Source organism: Anticarsia gemmatalis, chromosome 24 (genome assembly GCF_050436995.1).
Source record: "Anticarsia gemmatalis isolate Benzon Research Colony breed Stoneville strain chromosome 24, ilAntGemm2 primary, whole genome shotgun sequence".
NCBI classification, from domain to species: domain Eukaryota; kingdom Metazoa; phylum Arthropoda; class Insecta; order Lepidoptera; family Erebidae; genus Anticarsia; species Anticarsia gemmatalis.
The window spans coordinates 4,505,215-4,521,845 of record NC_134768.1 but is presented as its reverse complement, the minus strand read 5'-3'; the positions used below and the strand labels follow the sequence as shown (position 1 = coordinate 4,521,845).

Genomic DNA, 16,631 nt, shown 5'->3' with positions numbered 1-16,631 from the left:
CCCTCCCGTTATGCCTCATATAGTATGTACCTATCTACACCTATTATTTTTTTATTATTTTCTACAGTAATAATGATTCCTTAACTGCAAATGTAACCTTGTAATCTTATACATTTATATGGGATTACAAAGTTATTGTTGCAGTTGGTGTATTTAGAAAACTGGACCGAAATTAGAAAATATTAAATTTTTCCCAAGATTAAAACACTAAACCCTATTTGTATTCTAAATTTTAAGCTTCTAAGTCTGCTAGAAGTACCTTATACTTTTGATGATCGGTGAGTCAGTGAGTCAGTGAATCAGTGAGTGACAAAATTCAAAATTTTAACAAGTTGTCATTCTTAAACTACTGGATCAAATTGACTGAAATTTTAAATATACCGTGTTTATACAATGACTGATTAGTTGCTGAAAATTCAGGCTTCTTGTTTTATCCACAACGACATTATAGGGGGGTCGAAAATAGCCCGAATTGCTTCGAGAAAAGATGGTACGGCCGTGCCGCTTTTTTTTGCTCGACTTGCGGGGGCACTTCCGTGCCCCCAGATTTGAGAATTGCTATATCTATCAAAGCTTCAAGGGACTGTTTTATTCTGAGTAACTACAATTTCGTGAAACATACCCTCAATTTTTATTTCATACCCTATGAAATAGTTAGTAAATAAGTATGCAAAAAAGACCAATTTTGTAGACTTCAAAGTTTCATATCTTTAAAACGGTGGGTCCTAATTTAAGTTAAATGGTACGGACGTGCAGGCACTAGACAGTCCAGATGCCTATAGCAGCCTTTCGTCGGTAAGATGACAAAATTAAACACATTTGGACAACTTTTTACCCTGTATATTAAGATCTCTTTGCTGACGTAATTTTACAGCCACAGTTATTACATAGCTGTTCTACATAACGACAATAAAATAAGCAATTAATTTGTTTTATTATGTCTAAAGTTCAAACGATATAAATATAATTTTGGTTATCATAACAACATTAATATAAGATGTATCCGAGCCGTTTTGATAACGCAAAGACTTTGCAAATAACCAAATATTTGCGACTAAAGAACTTACATTTTTATCAACGAACATAAAACGTTTTGCCACTGTAAATCAACAATTGTTTCGATAGTTCTTAATGTTAAAAGACGTAAAACTACTGAATAAACTTACTAAACTTATAGACAAATATTAAAATGTCCTTCAATTCTAACACAACACATAATAATTATGCAGTCTCTGCCATTTTAAAATATTAACGTTGCGATAGAAACACTATCGTTTAACGTTACTTACTACATAGCTTTCAACTTTTACTTGTTTTAGTAACCAAAATTAAATTAGAAACTAAGAATTTCAAAATTTACAGTAAGAACAAATGTTCTAACATGTTAATTTTCTCTACAGGAAATAATCGGAAGAGACATCTTTCAACACGGTCTAGTAAAATTTGATAGAAACGAACATTGGTCAACCGACTCCGATTCGCGGTAGTCGGTTACTTAATTTTGGGTCATTATACGGTATTGAAATCGTAATTACGTATCGGCATTGACCTCTTGATCGAGGCATTGTGACGTCCCACTACAATTTCATGTTATACAATACTGATTACAGTGTTCTTTGGAAACTTTACGGCACATTACCGGCTTATTACCTGTCTGAATTCTAGGTGTGAGGTAAGCTGAACTGGTGAACTGAGAAGTCCAAAGAAACAAGTCGTATACATTATAAATAATGTAATGAAACGATAGCACCTACCACTCTACCGGCAAGTTAGGCTTTCTGAATGAGTATTCATAAAATAGGTCTTCATCCACCATCTTACCCAAGACTTCACTCGGGCCGAGTGAGTCCTCAGGTGTTATTTTTAACATTTTATGTCTGAAACGAACTATTTCCATGTTGTAAACGTAGGTAACGTACCAGGGATGTCAGTATTCGAAAGCACAATTCAGTTCACTTGTGATATTTTTCGCGGTTCCTGTCCAAATCCACGCCCGTTGCGTGCACGTGTGTACACACGTACAGTGTACGCGTAGCGTCAAAATACAACATTATGACGTCATAAACTATTGATTGCATAAATAAGCACAAAATTAATAGCGTACTATTTTCCTAGCTATTTACGCTTACGCTTGGTTAAGTCATAAGTCATAACCTTTGATAGTGAGCATTGAACCTGTTGTTTAATACTACCGGGAAAATACTTTACTCAATAGTAAAAAGTGCAATTTTCCTCATAACTTATACTTACCTCATCTAGTTATTAATATAAAGACTTTTACACTAATAACCAATTATGAATGCAATCAACAAAAGTACAGATAGCCTCTCAAACCCCGAGTTATTCTTGTTGTGATAGCATTTTGAACTTGGCAGACATTTTTGAAAAACATAATTAAAAATTAAATTCTCGATTGTAATTTTATGGTAAGTAGTAACTATTCAATACAAAATGAAATAATCAAAAACTTCCAGATCATTCTGAATAATTTTGTTTTTCACCCAATTGCGACATGGCCAGATCAAAAAATCTAGATAATCAGTTATTTCAGTTCTAAAGCCGTGTGAAAAATGACTAAAAATAAAACAAAATCATCGCTACACACTTTAGTGAACACTCATTCGTGTGAAGTAGGTACTTATCACCTTATAGACTTAGCACTGCTTAGCTCTAAAGAAGATATCAAACTGCATTGACAAGGCAATCAAAACGCACTGAAAATTATATTTACTACTAGCTGACCCGCGCAACTTCGCTTGCGTCACATAAGAGAGAATGGGTCAAAAATGTTCCCCGTTTTTGTAACATTTTTTACTGGTACTCTGCTCCTATTGGTCGTAGCGTGATGATATATAGCCTTTAGCCTTCCCCGATAAATGGGCTATCTAACACTGAAATAATTTTTCAAATCGGACCAGTAGTTTCTGAGATTAGCGCGTTCAAACAAACAAACAAACAAACTCTTCAGCTTTATATTAGTATAATAATAAAAAATATAGATATATTAGTAATATAGATAGATATATAGATAGTCCGACAATAGCCTTTGCATGGACAATTTATCTCGATTATACTAGTAGTTCTAATTGCAAAATAAAGTAGCTGTATCAAACAGGCCACAGTCAGTTGCATAATTCTGCAGGTCACTGATGTTCTAAATTCTGAACTTTGTATGCGTCTGCCAGCTGCAAATGCAGAATACAAGGCTCTCTTCCAAGTTGTTGGACTATAGTATTTGTGTTATCATTTTGTCTAACACAAGACAATCTCTTATCTCGTTGTCTTAGTTTGATGTACTTGTTTGTTATTCCTTATCAGTGCACATCCGATAATGCATGGAGTGGCGAATTGGGGTCAATTGCACTGATACAACGGGGAAAGTTTGACGACATGTGGATTTGAACACTACATCCAATAATACAAATAAAAGCGAAAGCTTCTGTCTGGCTCGAAGAGCCTCCTTCATGCTTAAATTACTGAACCGAATTGGACACAATTATGTACAAGAGATAGTTTAAGTGCAGAAAAAAGACAGATAGTTTTTATTTCTGTAATCCCACGGGACCGGGACCTATGCGAGTAATAAGTCATATGTACCTTAGGTTTACGTCGACGGAGTCGCCAGCAAAAGCTTAGTAATTTATAAGTAGGTACGTAATAAATCTATCAGGACATGATTATCCAGTGATTTGTAAAAAAGGTAATATTTTTTATGACTTTTAATAAATATAGTACAAAATATTTACAAATAATGAATAATGACAAGCAATAGTTTGTTATTTGAATGATGTTTATCAACACTGAAATTATGGTTCTGTATATAAATAATCATCATTCATCATTGTTTTTAGTTCAATTATTATACAATCAATCATTTTATACAAAAAAAGGTATTTTTATTGTGAAGTAGAAATCATAGCAAATTTATAAGCTACCCGTACCTTCATCGCCCTAAAAATCAGTGGCCGACCTAAGGTTTTGATATTTAGAAAGATAGAGTTAAAATCTTAAATGCTTACAAACTAGGGTGTCTTGAAGGATGTAGAAAATCAGTATTGTAGAAAAATACTGCATTTTCAGGAGAGATTCATAAGGGATTCACTAAAAAGTCTATATTCTCGGTAAGTTGTTAATGTTGCTATCACATCTTAGTAAAAAATTTCATCATATTATTTTTACAAATATCATTTAGTCACGTTCTAGTATTTCGTCACCTCAGGTGTGTGAGGTTAGTTTGCCTTGTATACTTACAATAATAAATTACTATTGCCTGCATTACAATAAATTACCAATTACTGACTAGCTGACCCGCGCAACTTCGCTTGCGTCACAAAAGAGAATCATAATTTTCCCCGTTTTTGTAACATTTTTCACTGGTACTCTGCTCCTATTAGCCGTAGCGTGATGATATATAGCCTATAACCTTACTTGATAAATGGGCTATCTAACACTGAAAGAATTTTTCAAATCGGACCAGTAGTTCCCGAGATTAGCGCGTTCAAACAAACAAACAAACTCTTCAGCTTTATAATATTAGTAAGTATAGATTAATAATGAGGTTAATGAAGGTTATATCAGTTGCTACAGGCAAACAAAAATACTGTAGTTTTAAGGAAACCTAAAGGTATAACATATAACGTGTGAAAGTGGTGTTTAAGGCGCAAAATTTATAAAAAAACCTTATAGGGAGAAGTCGTAATCTGACATGCAATAGCAATCCAAATTCTACTGTGAGAGATAGCGCTATGTATAAATAGATGTACTTATGTATATGTAAAGCGTTATCCTGTTTTAACCAGTGAAACTTGCATCGTTTATGTCATATCCAACATCAGGGCACATTTAGAAATAAGAGAAACTACGTCCGCGCCCTTACTTCAATTTGCGTAATTCCTAAAGATTTTGTTGAAAAGGATCTCTGAAAGTAATACTGGTTATTCCCAACTGTGCCGTATCAGATAAGATTATGTTTATCGTAAATTTACCGCACGTACTTAATAAAGTGAGAGTGATTATGTAATAGATCGATATCACGCTCATTAGCTTGTTTACTGATTGTAGTTCTTGTACTACCTTCATTTTGCTGAACAAAAATAACTACTGTTACTGTGAAAAATTGATCATAAATAAATTAATTGAAACAATACAGTTAAAAGCAATATTAGGTACTAACTGTAACATTTTTCTCTTCCAATTTCGATTGCATAAGAAAATTAATTATTAAAAATTTCTACATACAGGAGTGACTTTAAAATGGAAAGAAAAGGACATGTTTAAGGTCAATTTTCATGTCATTTGAAATGCTACAATGTTATTCATAGCTATATTAGTACTAAGACCCGAAAAACTGTATTCGTCGCTAGCTTTTTATGCGAGCTATTTTCCTAAAGTAACCGTATTTTTCGGTACTGAAGATTTAAACGTATTAAGTTTATCTTCAGATTCTACTTAACAAAGTTACGCAAGTTTATTAACTTGAATACAGTTAATACTTCTCATAAATAATATTGATTTCAACAGTCATCTTGTTTTGATCCGATCTTTCGGAGGCTGTTTAAACGAACCAGCTGACCGTGACCGGCTTTGATCTACATCAGCGTAAGTAGTACATACATGAGTTATATATCATTTAGGCATAATGTATGTGTGCTTGGAATATGGAGTATGTGATTGTCATTTAAACCCCAAAATACCATACCCATGTAGAAGGTAGATGTAAACGTTTTAACAATTCTGTATGACTCCGTGCAAATCATTATTACGACAATTAGGTACATTTCATACGAATACATACATTTCAGTTGAAGACCTGCATTTTAGAGACGAAGTTATATCAGAACTATACTTAAATTAATAAGTTAGCCTAGGAAAAATACTATTTACTTTTACAGAGCAACCAACCGCTTGTAAAAAATTGCTACTAATTGAAATGTTCAGGAAATACAGCAAGAAGGTGAGATGAATAAGTGTATGGCGAAGGTAGGGTCAAGTAGGGATCAGTGGCTCAGTCGGGTACTATGACTCATGCGTAGATTTTCTAGAAAGAACAACAATATCTATTCATCTCTTTCACGAATCGCAAGCCTTCGATACCCGAACACGTACAAACCAATCATCCGCCATCTCTGGCGCCGCATGAAAGTGATGCAGATAGTTTTGTGCTTCGGTGCTTCAAAAATTACTTTGCAAGGTAAATTATATGAGATTTTATCAGTTAAAGTCCTAAGATTTATTGTTTGTTACATTTTTTTATTGATAGTGCCGTTAATGCACTAGACAGTGGCATAGATTAGCTTACAATTCGATAAACAATGTGAGATTGGTGCGTCATTTAATGAAAAATGGCGATGGCGTGTTCACTGACTCAAATTTGAGAAGTCTACAGTGGCTCATGAGTCACTGTGTACATTGTACAGTAAGTACAATTAAATAGACATATACATTACATTTTATTTGATACTATCACTTTTGTTTAATGTATGACTTTAATTAAGACATATAACTGAAAATAAATAATAGTTTTAATTGAATATTTAAATGAGTCACTGTGTACTGTTTGGGTCACTGTTGAATATTTATATCATGAGCCTCTCTGTACTGTTAGAGTCACTGTGCACTACAGGGTTGAGTCAATGAAGACCAGTACCAGTACACAGTGGCTCTTTTCCCACTTTTTTAAAAACATTCTGTAACAACTTTAATTATGTCTTTATTGGAAAAGTGATAATGCAGGAAGATAGTTTAATAACCCAAGTATAACGGGTGTGAAATTTAGCTCGCTACTTAAATTTTATAATGATAATTTCAGCATCCGAAAAAATCCGAGTCAGTGTTGCCTACTTGACCCTACACGAAAACCACTGAATACTTAAATATTCTTTCTATACGTTTCTGCATCCAATTTATTCAAATCTCTCTCAAATATTCAGAACAACATCAAATATTTACACGCTTTCCAGTTTATTCAATAGCGCATCTAAAATTCTGGAAAATACAGTTAGTGTTTGCGTCAAGTCTGGGGGGCTATCACGTATCTTAGTTGACAAATAGATGATCATTATTCAGTACATTGCTGCTTTGACGTAACGGGTTAATCACTATAATCTAAGTGAGAAACCAATGTACAGCATAGTGGCTTTCAAATAGTTGTCAACTGAGATACGCGATAGCCCCCCAGGTTATACGAACACTATCAACTACTATGGAGTGTAGAATATCTGACGTTCTACTTTAGCCTTGTGAACGACCTCATAGAGCTTGCATCGTGTACAATACGTAGGTAACTTAAAGACTGCAGGTAAGCATGTACTTCGTACTATAATTGTAGGAGACAATCACTTGAGACTAAAGGTCAAATGTACGAAGCCATGCGGTTTGAACAAACCCTTGAGAATTTAGGCTAAGTTGAAAATGTATGTAATGTTCAATTTAGCCTAAAATCTGCGTGTCTGCCAAAAATATAATTTCGTCAGGAAAGTGCATTACTGCATGTCCCGCTCCAGGGAGGTAGCGGGGGTCTGTCGGGCTCTCCCGCCGGCTAGGCGTTCCGGCTTTTAAATTTGAGCATACCGACTAAAAACCTGACGGTGTTCCTTCAACAGTCACCATAAAGTGGCCAGGACGCGGTACCTCCAATTGGATACTCCGCGTCCCAGCCGGATACTATTAATGCCTGCCTTGCCTGCAATAAACTGCATGACAGTGGAAGTTAGGCAAATGTAAGTAAGTGTATGTGTACACTTTTACAAGTGGTAACTAAAGTGAATATTGGCTGTGTTGTGAACACTACTTACAATCTTTGTTGTTAAAGTATATAACTATAGTACTACACATCATATTCATCTTAATATCTCAGAGGTAACAGGAGATCCGCCTATTTGATTACAATCAGTAAAAACGTAAGCGATGACTGGGCTAATGTTTTTACACACGACGTGAAGTGATATATTATTATGTGCATGAAGAATGCATACTATATGTTATGAGAACTGCTTTACAAGGACAACTAGTACATTAATATGTTTACTGAGGGCACGTTGCTACATAATATAATACATATGTATACTGGTTCACTTCAGTTCATGTAGCTGGACCAATTAAAAATATGTATGTAAATTATATTTGTTGATTGTGTATTGAGAAATAGGCAAATACGCATATTAAGAAACATGCCCATTAATAAATCTACGAAGGAGCAAAGTATGCTGTCTTCGTTTCTATATAGTGCCCTGAAAAAACTTATGAAGGCCTATTATAACCAACGAAAACGATCATTAGTGAAATTTTCCTATCACAAAATATATCCCTTATAAAACGTCGGTCAAACAATAGTACAAGAATATAAGGCATGCTTTTATACTGCCTAATCCCTGTCAAAGTAAAACAGAAGAGGCTCATAAACAAATCCCTCAATGTTAAACGAAATTTCGTTTTCAAGATCCTTAGTACTGGACCGTTTTCACTCATCTTAAATCTCTTCTCATCGATAACAGAGATTGTTTTCACCTGAAACAAGATATCCATTTTCCGGAAACTTCATAACGGGATCATCCCACGCCTACCGTGTTACGAACAGACAACAGAATTAAAACGTCACAAGCGGCACAAACAGCTCATAAAAATGCCAATAGAGCATTGTTCTTCGATGCCCACCTGCATTTATTACTCGTAAAGGTATCACTTAACCGTTATGGGTATGGTCAGTAACGTCACTCCATTTTCATTGAAGGATGTATGATATCGTATGGCTAACATCCAAGATCGAATCAGATTTTCCGCTAGTGAATTCGCTATTGTTTTATGAGATACAGCAAACCTAGGAAGGATGAAAGCGTTTATTCCGACAACTTATTGGCGAGTCTTGGTGCATGCATGGTTTGTCTAGATAATAGCTGATAGTTCTGGGTATTTCCGAAAAAAGTAGTTGTATTAAACAGGCCATCACATAAGCCCACTCATATTGTAAATTATACATTTTAAACCTCCGCCAGCCGAGATCCTTGCATGTATTTCTTCGTTGTTGGACTATAGAAATAATGCCCAGAAAAAAATCACAGATAAAATGAATAAACAACAGATTTAGTTGAGGAAGGTTGGCTTAAGCAATCAACCAAAATAATAAAACTTGAAATATTCTCAAAATCGGATATTCTATTACACATATCCTCAATTTCCTATATCAATAAAATACAAAATTTTCGAAACTTGTCTTTCAAAGCTGTCTAGAACAGTCGCGTATTATGACGATTGCATAATCAAGAGGAGAGACGTGAACGAACGGTTGGAATAAATTACCAGCATCCGATACTGTGGTTAGGAAGCTAGGTATCGAGTTGAGCTAAACCTAACGCTGAACTAACTTAGGTCATTAGCCTTTCTGTACGATAACCTTCGCTGACATTATTTGAATTAATTTTAAGATGGTTTTTTAATTAAATAATATTTTTGTAGTTTGTTTACCTTATCTGCTTGAGAATTCAAGTTTTCAGGTTCATTGCACTCGTGTTGTATGTGATAATCTCCAGAGTTTTCTGTTTGTGGCTTGCTTAGTTACTTTAGCATTGCGTTTACTTATTGCTTTTGTCATAACCTGACCTTGACTTCTCAAAAAAAGATTTTTTTATTTTATTTTAGTATACATTTTTAATGAGTCCTAATTGGGCACTCAGGCCGCAACTATTGCTAAACGGATTAATTAAAATTTATGAATTTAATATTAAAAATACGCCATAATAGTTTTATTGACGTTTCGTAAAGGAATAAATAAATTATATCCTTGTGACTTGACAACTGACTTGAAAGAACCAGTCAGAAATCGAATTTTAAAGTTTTTTACCGTTAGAACGGTATGTTTACGAACGTTAATAGAATCGAAATTCCCCGTCGAATATACCTAATTAAAATCTAATATACGACACTATGACAAAATCACTAACCGTGGAGACAATTATGATAAATGGTTTGACATTTGATGCTACCAAGCTCAATGCCACTTATAAATAGCCTTCTATTCACAGCAAACGATTACTAACCATACTCAGAAAATAGTCAAAAATGACATTTCCTCTTTAACGATAAAGGAATCTCCAAATTATATTAATGACAATTTATATACTCAAGGATGTTCTTAGAATCTAGTTTTTGTGAGTTGTCGGTAAATCCGGCAATATACAACAAAGAAGCGGATGTCTTCTACGAGTTGCGAAGTAGAGCTAAGCCTCTTCTCTTAAAAGTCTTAAAAGGTATACCTAGTGAGTTTTTATTTGAATGTCAGCTACAACCACGCTACAACGTACAGAACTATAATAATCTTTAAGAAATCGAATACTAGATTATGATATCTAAGGGTTATGACAATGTCTACTTTTCTGATGAGTCAAGACAAATCAAATTCGCGTGTCCCGAATCTGATCACTCTAAGAACTAACAAACAAATTAATTAGATACGTCTACAGAGATTTTGCGTTGTGACTTCGATCACGAACGCACTTCCTACAAGCAGAATGAGTTGCAATATTGTTTTTTACATAACACTTCTTAGTATTTGGATACTACATGACGATGACCAATAAGTAGTATATTATTCCGAAACGTGGCGAAGTACTTAACCCACTATATTGTGAGGATACGTGACAATCAACACGACGGAAACTCGAGTTCCAAGACTGCAATCTGGTCACCGTTTGGCCTTCCTGCAGGGCCTTGCACGGAAGGATATTTTAGAATGTTCGAGAAACCATCTTACGTATAATAATACAAAAACTATGTTATTACTACAAGCAGTAATAATATGTGTTTATTTAAAGACGGATGCAAATAGCACGTCTTAGTAAGGCGTATATTGTATCCTGCAATTCTGCATAGTTAGCATAGTTGATGAGGATACTGTGATTAGTTTCCTTGTAATTATGGTGTATATAGACATAAAATATAAATAACTATGTTAGCAACAACACGACTTGGTATGTTGAAGAAAACCTAATCAATATGTCCTTCCGAGCTTCTTGTGACCATACAGAGGGAATTCTCAACCTCACAGATAAAACAAAGCACAGAAATAACAAAGTTATGAATAGTCAACTAAAGAGTACTAAGAACTACTTTATAAAAATGTGTTTAGCGTAAACTAGAACATAAGTCTAGCCTTTCGTTTTTTGGTAACAACGGGACATTCTTGCAATCTAGTGTTTGCAGAGAGAAAATGCATTCTCTTCAACGTATGAAGTTTAAATGCAATTGAGGACAAACGACGGGAACGGATGTGTTTAATATCAAAGTAAATACCAAAGTACAGAGTACAAAGTACTTGAAGGTATTGAGTTTCGCAGATATTATCTCGATGATAGCAGTATCTGTTCTACTATGTTTTGATATAGTAGTTTATCTCATCATACTTGACAACTGTAAACAATGCGTACTTCAATTGAGTAGGGGTAAGGTATTTTTTATCCGAAATATAAAATGAATTTTATGCTCATCATGGTTTTAAAAGTCTCGAAAGGTTAAGCTCTGTCTACAGGGAAGTAAATAAATATAATTAATACCTACGTATATAACTTCTTCTAGGAGAAGAGAAAAAGAAAATGACTAGATGACTAGGGATCTGCCCTTTATTTTGGAACTCAAATTACTTATAGTCAAATTCTTTAAGCAGGAGGGCGCTTCTTAGCTGTTCATTGCCGAATTTTATGCTCATCGTGGTTTTAAAAGTCACAAAACGTATTATTGATAACCGAAAAAGTAGAGAAAATAACTAATGAATTCAGTATTGACATACAAAACCCAGTTCTTTTCAACAATTTCGAACTCATATTCTTTTTCAGTAAGTAACAAAGAAGTAATATTTATTTAGTTCTTAATTGCGAGTGAGATGATAACTTATCGTGAAGAATAAACTATAATGTTTTCACTCGAAAAAGTAAATTCCTTCTGCAAAGGTAAATATCTTTATCATATGCGTGTTGCATTTTAAAATGTAGAATGGTGTAGAATCTTGACGCTATCAATATCAATCAAGAGGGGTCACCGACCTATCAATGTCACTGACATGATTCAAACATGAGATTTTATTAGTAAATCAATTTCTAAAGAACAGTGTCTTACATTGGTGTCTCTTACTCACTCACTCTAGTATCCTAAGGTGCATATAGCTATACTATGGTTCATTTGGGTACAATTTTTTGTATGTTAAATGTAAGTAAAGACTTCATTATTTAGGAAGTTAGGTGGGTTTTCGTAACAATAGTATTTTGTTTTTTGGTTTAAGAATTTACTTTTTAGTTTTTTAGTAAAATAAACACAGGTTTGAGCTTTCCTTATCAATATATATTAAGTGTCTAAAATATAAAAAAAATAGCGTAGTAATGGCTTTAGAAATTATCATTACTAGGCGGTAAACGATACACTATAGATTTCTAAACGTGGAATGTAATCTGTTGTTCGTGTCGATCTTAGCAAAAACTAGCTGTCTACGGTATAAAATAAATATTATAAATAAAACTGTGTGTTATTTGTTAAGCATACATATCAGGTCTAACATGATATCTGTAATAGTATTAAAATTCACCAAACTTGTTAATTATACACGTAATTATAACAAAACCAGCTTTAAAAATTAAAATACAAAGTGTTTTACGCATAAAATATTTTTTTTACGGCCGAGAGCAAAATCATGACATTTGATATCCCTACTTATAAAATTGGATGTTGCATCACTTGATACCCGACTTAATATGCCGACATCCGCTAGGAAAGAATGCAAGTTGCAAAATAGACGTCATTAAAGTCCCTGGAACTAGAATTTAAAAGTTTGCGGATGCTGGACATAAATAGTTATAAACTTTTGATAGCTGGAATTCCCAAAGAAACAAACTTTATAAAGGAAAACTTCTTATGAGATTTCGGAGGACAATTATTTATGTCATATAGGTATATCGGCATAATGGTAATGTATGGTACAGGGTGTTGCTAAATACATTGGAATTTTCGAAAGTTGCGAAGATTGAAATATATCGATGATTGTCAACCGAGAGCAATTAGAACTCTCAGACTAATTAATAAATCGCTCAACCTAAGCACTCTACCTTAATTATCGGTCTGCGAATAGGGAATACCTACCTACTTAACGACAACCATAATAGGTCATTAGTAACATTCTGGTATAATCTATCATCTAAAAAAGATAATTTACAAGTAAAACTTTTTACTGAATCCGTTGTAGTTTCGCACACGCAACTAACAAGACGAATGGATTAAATTATGCGCACCTCTTCACAATTTATGATTCCGAGCTAGCCGGTTAATAGTAAACACGACTAAACAATTTCATAACATCTATTTGATGTTCGAGATTATAAATATTACGAAATACCACACAATTCACATGACTTGCCGTATGTGAACAGGTCTGCAGTGATGCAATGTCGAAACTTTGTGAAAGTGACAATAAAGTACCTTGTGGCTTGATCGCAGTTTGGAAAAAAGGCGCGGGAACTGCACACACGGGCGCTAGTGACGCGCCTCTCGCGAATACTGACTGAGCTAGTGCTGTGACGTCTCGCGCGGATACACTACGCATTCAGCCTGTCACGTACGCGTCAGACCCCTCTAGCCATTCAAGATTTCAAGGATAACAAGCATATAACAAGTCACCGGTACATCTTAAATCCGTGTAACAAATAGATTACTTGCACATCGAAATAAATAATACCTACATTATGCATTTTCCTCATTATTACACTTATCATTTTGAGTAATTAAGTATCTGATAATAATAAAGAAAGCTCTAAAGCAAGTTTTATCAACACGTGATGCACGTCAGCACGTGGATGCATGTTACCAAATTATTTTCGATAAAGAAAGTATATTTATTACCATTCCAAGGATGTCTCTAATCAGAGTTTATTTTTTGAAAAAAACCTTTTTCCTCAAAAATATTCTTATTATAGGTATGTCCTAAATATATTAGCTAGATACTAAAAAACTACCTGTTAATAATTTATTCTTTCATTACCAAACAGTTTATTATTGTGAGGCAAAAAAACATAGCAAGGTCTCTTCACATACATATTTTTAAGTTTCTCACTCAAGTTACATTGAGATAAGTTTGTTAAGTCATGCTTATGAGCTAATTCTAGGTGTAATTAGTATAGTTCATAGGATAATAGGCCATACCAAGGAAGACATGAAAATCATGATTACCAGCCAGCATTAGCAAGAGATGATTCTGCAAAATTTTTGTTTTTTTTTTATTAATGTATGGAGTCTCAAATAGTTTTTAAGGGTCTAATATGACAGAATAAGTTGCTATGCATGCTTACATGTATTTTTATAAATATCATGTTGAATAAACATTTGATGATCAATCAAGTATTAAATGATTATGAATTAATATTCAGATAAATAATAGTTTATTATTATCAGTCCTAAGCTGAGAGGCCATAGATTAAATATTATAATTATATATCAGGTATAATGTGTACTTATGTTTACTGTACCTCAGATCACTGTGAACAGCAATTCTTGATATTTATGTAGAGAGTATACCAGAAGGAATTTTGACAGTTGTTTTCATTTCTTTTTTGTGATGTAATTAATAAACTTGTTGCATGTCAAATGTATATTAGAAATATTAAAACCCATTGAAATTACTTGCATAATTTTGTCACAATCTATGACGACTTTGAAATAGGTATCTAGTTTATTATTTATCTATAATAATTTTGGTTAAGATTTACTACTTTTGGTTTTATTTAAATGGGCACAGAAAATGGCATGTGTAAAGTGCATAATGTTTATTTCTTTTAGAAATACTGAGTTCCAATCACACAGCAGGTTTTTATACTGAATTCAGTTGACACCCTCGTTTTATTTTCAAAGTAGACATTTTACATAAAAATACATAATAGAATAATAAAAATGTAGACTATTGTATTCAAAAGTCGTGTTTATCTTGAAACTTGGCTCATGTTTTCATTCATGTGGTTACATAAATATTAGATGAGGCAGAACCTCGCAAACATGCTGACATTATGTATGCATTTAAATACAATTTTAAAACTAAAATACGCAGTAGGTATGATAAATTATTATTATTGTGATTCTCAAGTCAGCATTTTAAGAAAAATATAAAATCATAGAGTAGCTGTTAAAACATTATTTTTTTTAAGAACCTTCAAGTTTACTTCTAGGTCAACCACTTCGTGTAATTGTTATGTAAAAAAATAACTAAATATAAAAAACAGCGCTTTACTTCCGATTTTTATACTTATTTGTGTGAATAAATACACAATTGTGGCTAGTTCTTGCTACTTATCAGGTTTAATGGCCAAAGTTTCGTAATACAGTTATATGAAAGTTGTCGAAAACTTACCGAAAATTCTTCTCTTCAAATTCCTCTTTGCTCTTAGAAATGTATCACAATATTAGTATTGAAGATCCAATCCAATTTATTAATTAATTCATACTATATAACTGTAAAATACACGAGACCACAAGTTAAATAACCAGCTGACCACCTTTTACTGTGCTTGAATTTTCCACTAACCACATGTTTAAATTGTTGGGATGTTAAGCATTAAACTGACATTTAAACGGTTACAGCTTGCTAGTTTATAAAATATTATTTCCATTATTTAAGAAATGTTTGCTGTGATATTATTAACAAACAGTATTTTTTTTGTTATACAAAATGAGATTTGAAATTAAATATTATTACAGTTATTTAAATAGTACATTGATTCTTTTCTGCTTTTATGACATGTGAATTAATAATATGAACATCTGCAATTTCTTGTAGTCTTTTTAATCATAGCTAATGCATTTACGGGCATTAAGCGACAGTAGAGGTTCAACATTGATTTTTCTAAATAGTATAATATAAGAATGTAAATTAATTATTTTCAGCTTTTATGACATGTGGATTAAGTATTTGGACATCTGCAATTTCTTGTAGTCTCTCTATTAATAACTATGCATAATGCATTTAAGGGCATTAAGTGACAGTGAAGGTTCAACAATAAAGTTTCAAAACAATATAATATAATGATGTACAATGTATCTTTCCCACTATTTGGGAAAGGAATAATAGATGGCAACTCCATTTTCTTAAGACGTATGCGAAAAATATGTCTTTCTTACAAAACTGGAACGGTTTTCAGTGTGGTCAATGTTTAAAAATTTTACTGATTATACCAAAACATGAGTACCTATGTAGTTTTTTCTTTACTATAAAATAAAATCAAATCAAAATAACTCACAGATTTTATTCCAATGATTACTACTATGAAATAATTCACACTATAATCGGTCTTAAACGCTAGTGGAAATTTAAAGTTAGGATACCTTATTTGTTTACCCGACGTTTTGATCGAATTGGATCGACTATAGCCAGTGGGTGACTCTTATACTATAATGTTTACATCAACTGTTCTTCCCATTTTGCCATAACTACGGAGCGCGCGAGCGTAGCAAGTCCAGATCATTTTTTATTTCTATGATTATCATAATTTTAATGTCGATTTTCTTTATATGATGGAAGGGTTACGATTTACACTTTGTTCTCAGTAAAGCAGAAGAGAAAGAAAGAAGAAGTAAAAGAAAGAAAGAAAGGTAGACAAAGGAAAGGTAGGTAA

At 33.2% G+C, this 16,631-nt stretch overlaps 1 protein-coding gene across 2 annotated transcripts in view; it reads right to left on the bottom strand.

Annotated features, from left to right (window-relative positions):
• Positions 1-15,538, bottom strand: part of LOC142983470 (ileal sodium/bile acid cotransporter) — a 32,587-nt gene extending 17,049 nt beyond the window's left edge. The window contains exon 1 of one of the 2 annotated variants that reach the window (XM_076130372.1): positions 15,371-15,538. The gene's annotated coding sequence lies outside the window, so the exon portion shown is untranslated. Of the gene's footprint in view, positions 1-13,452; positions 13,558-15,370 lie in introns of those variants that run through there. The other variant, XM_076130373.1, reaches the window with a different exon arrangement.
• Between the last annotated feature and the right edge of the window lie 1,093 nt (positions 15,539-16,631).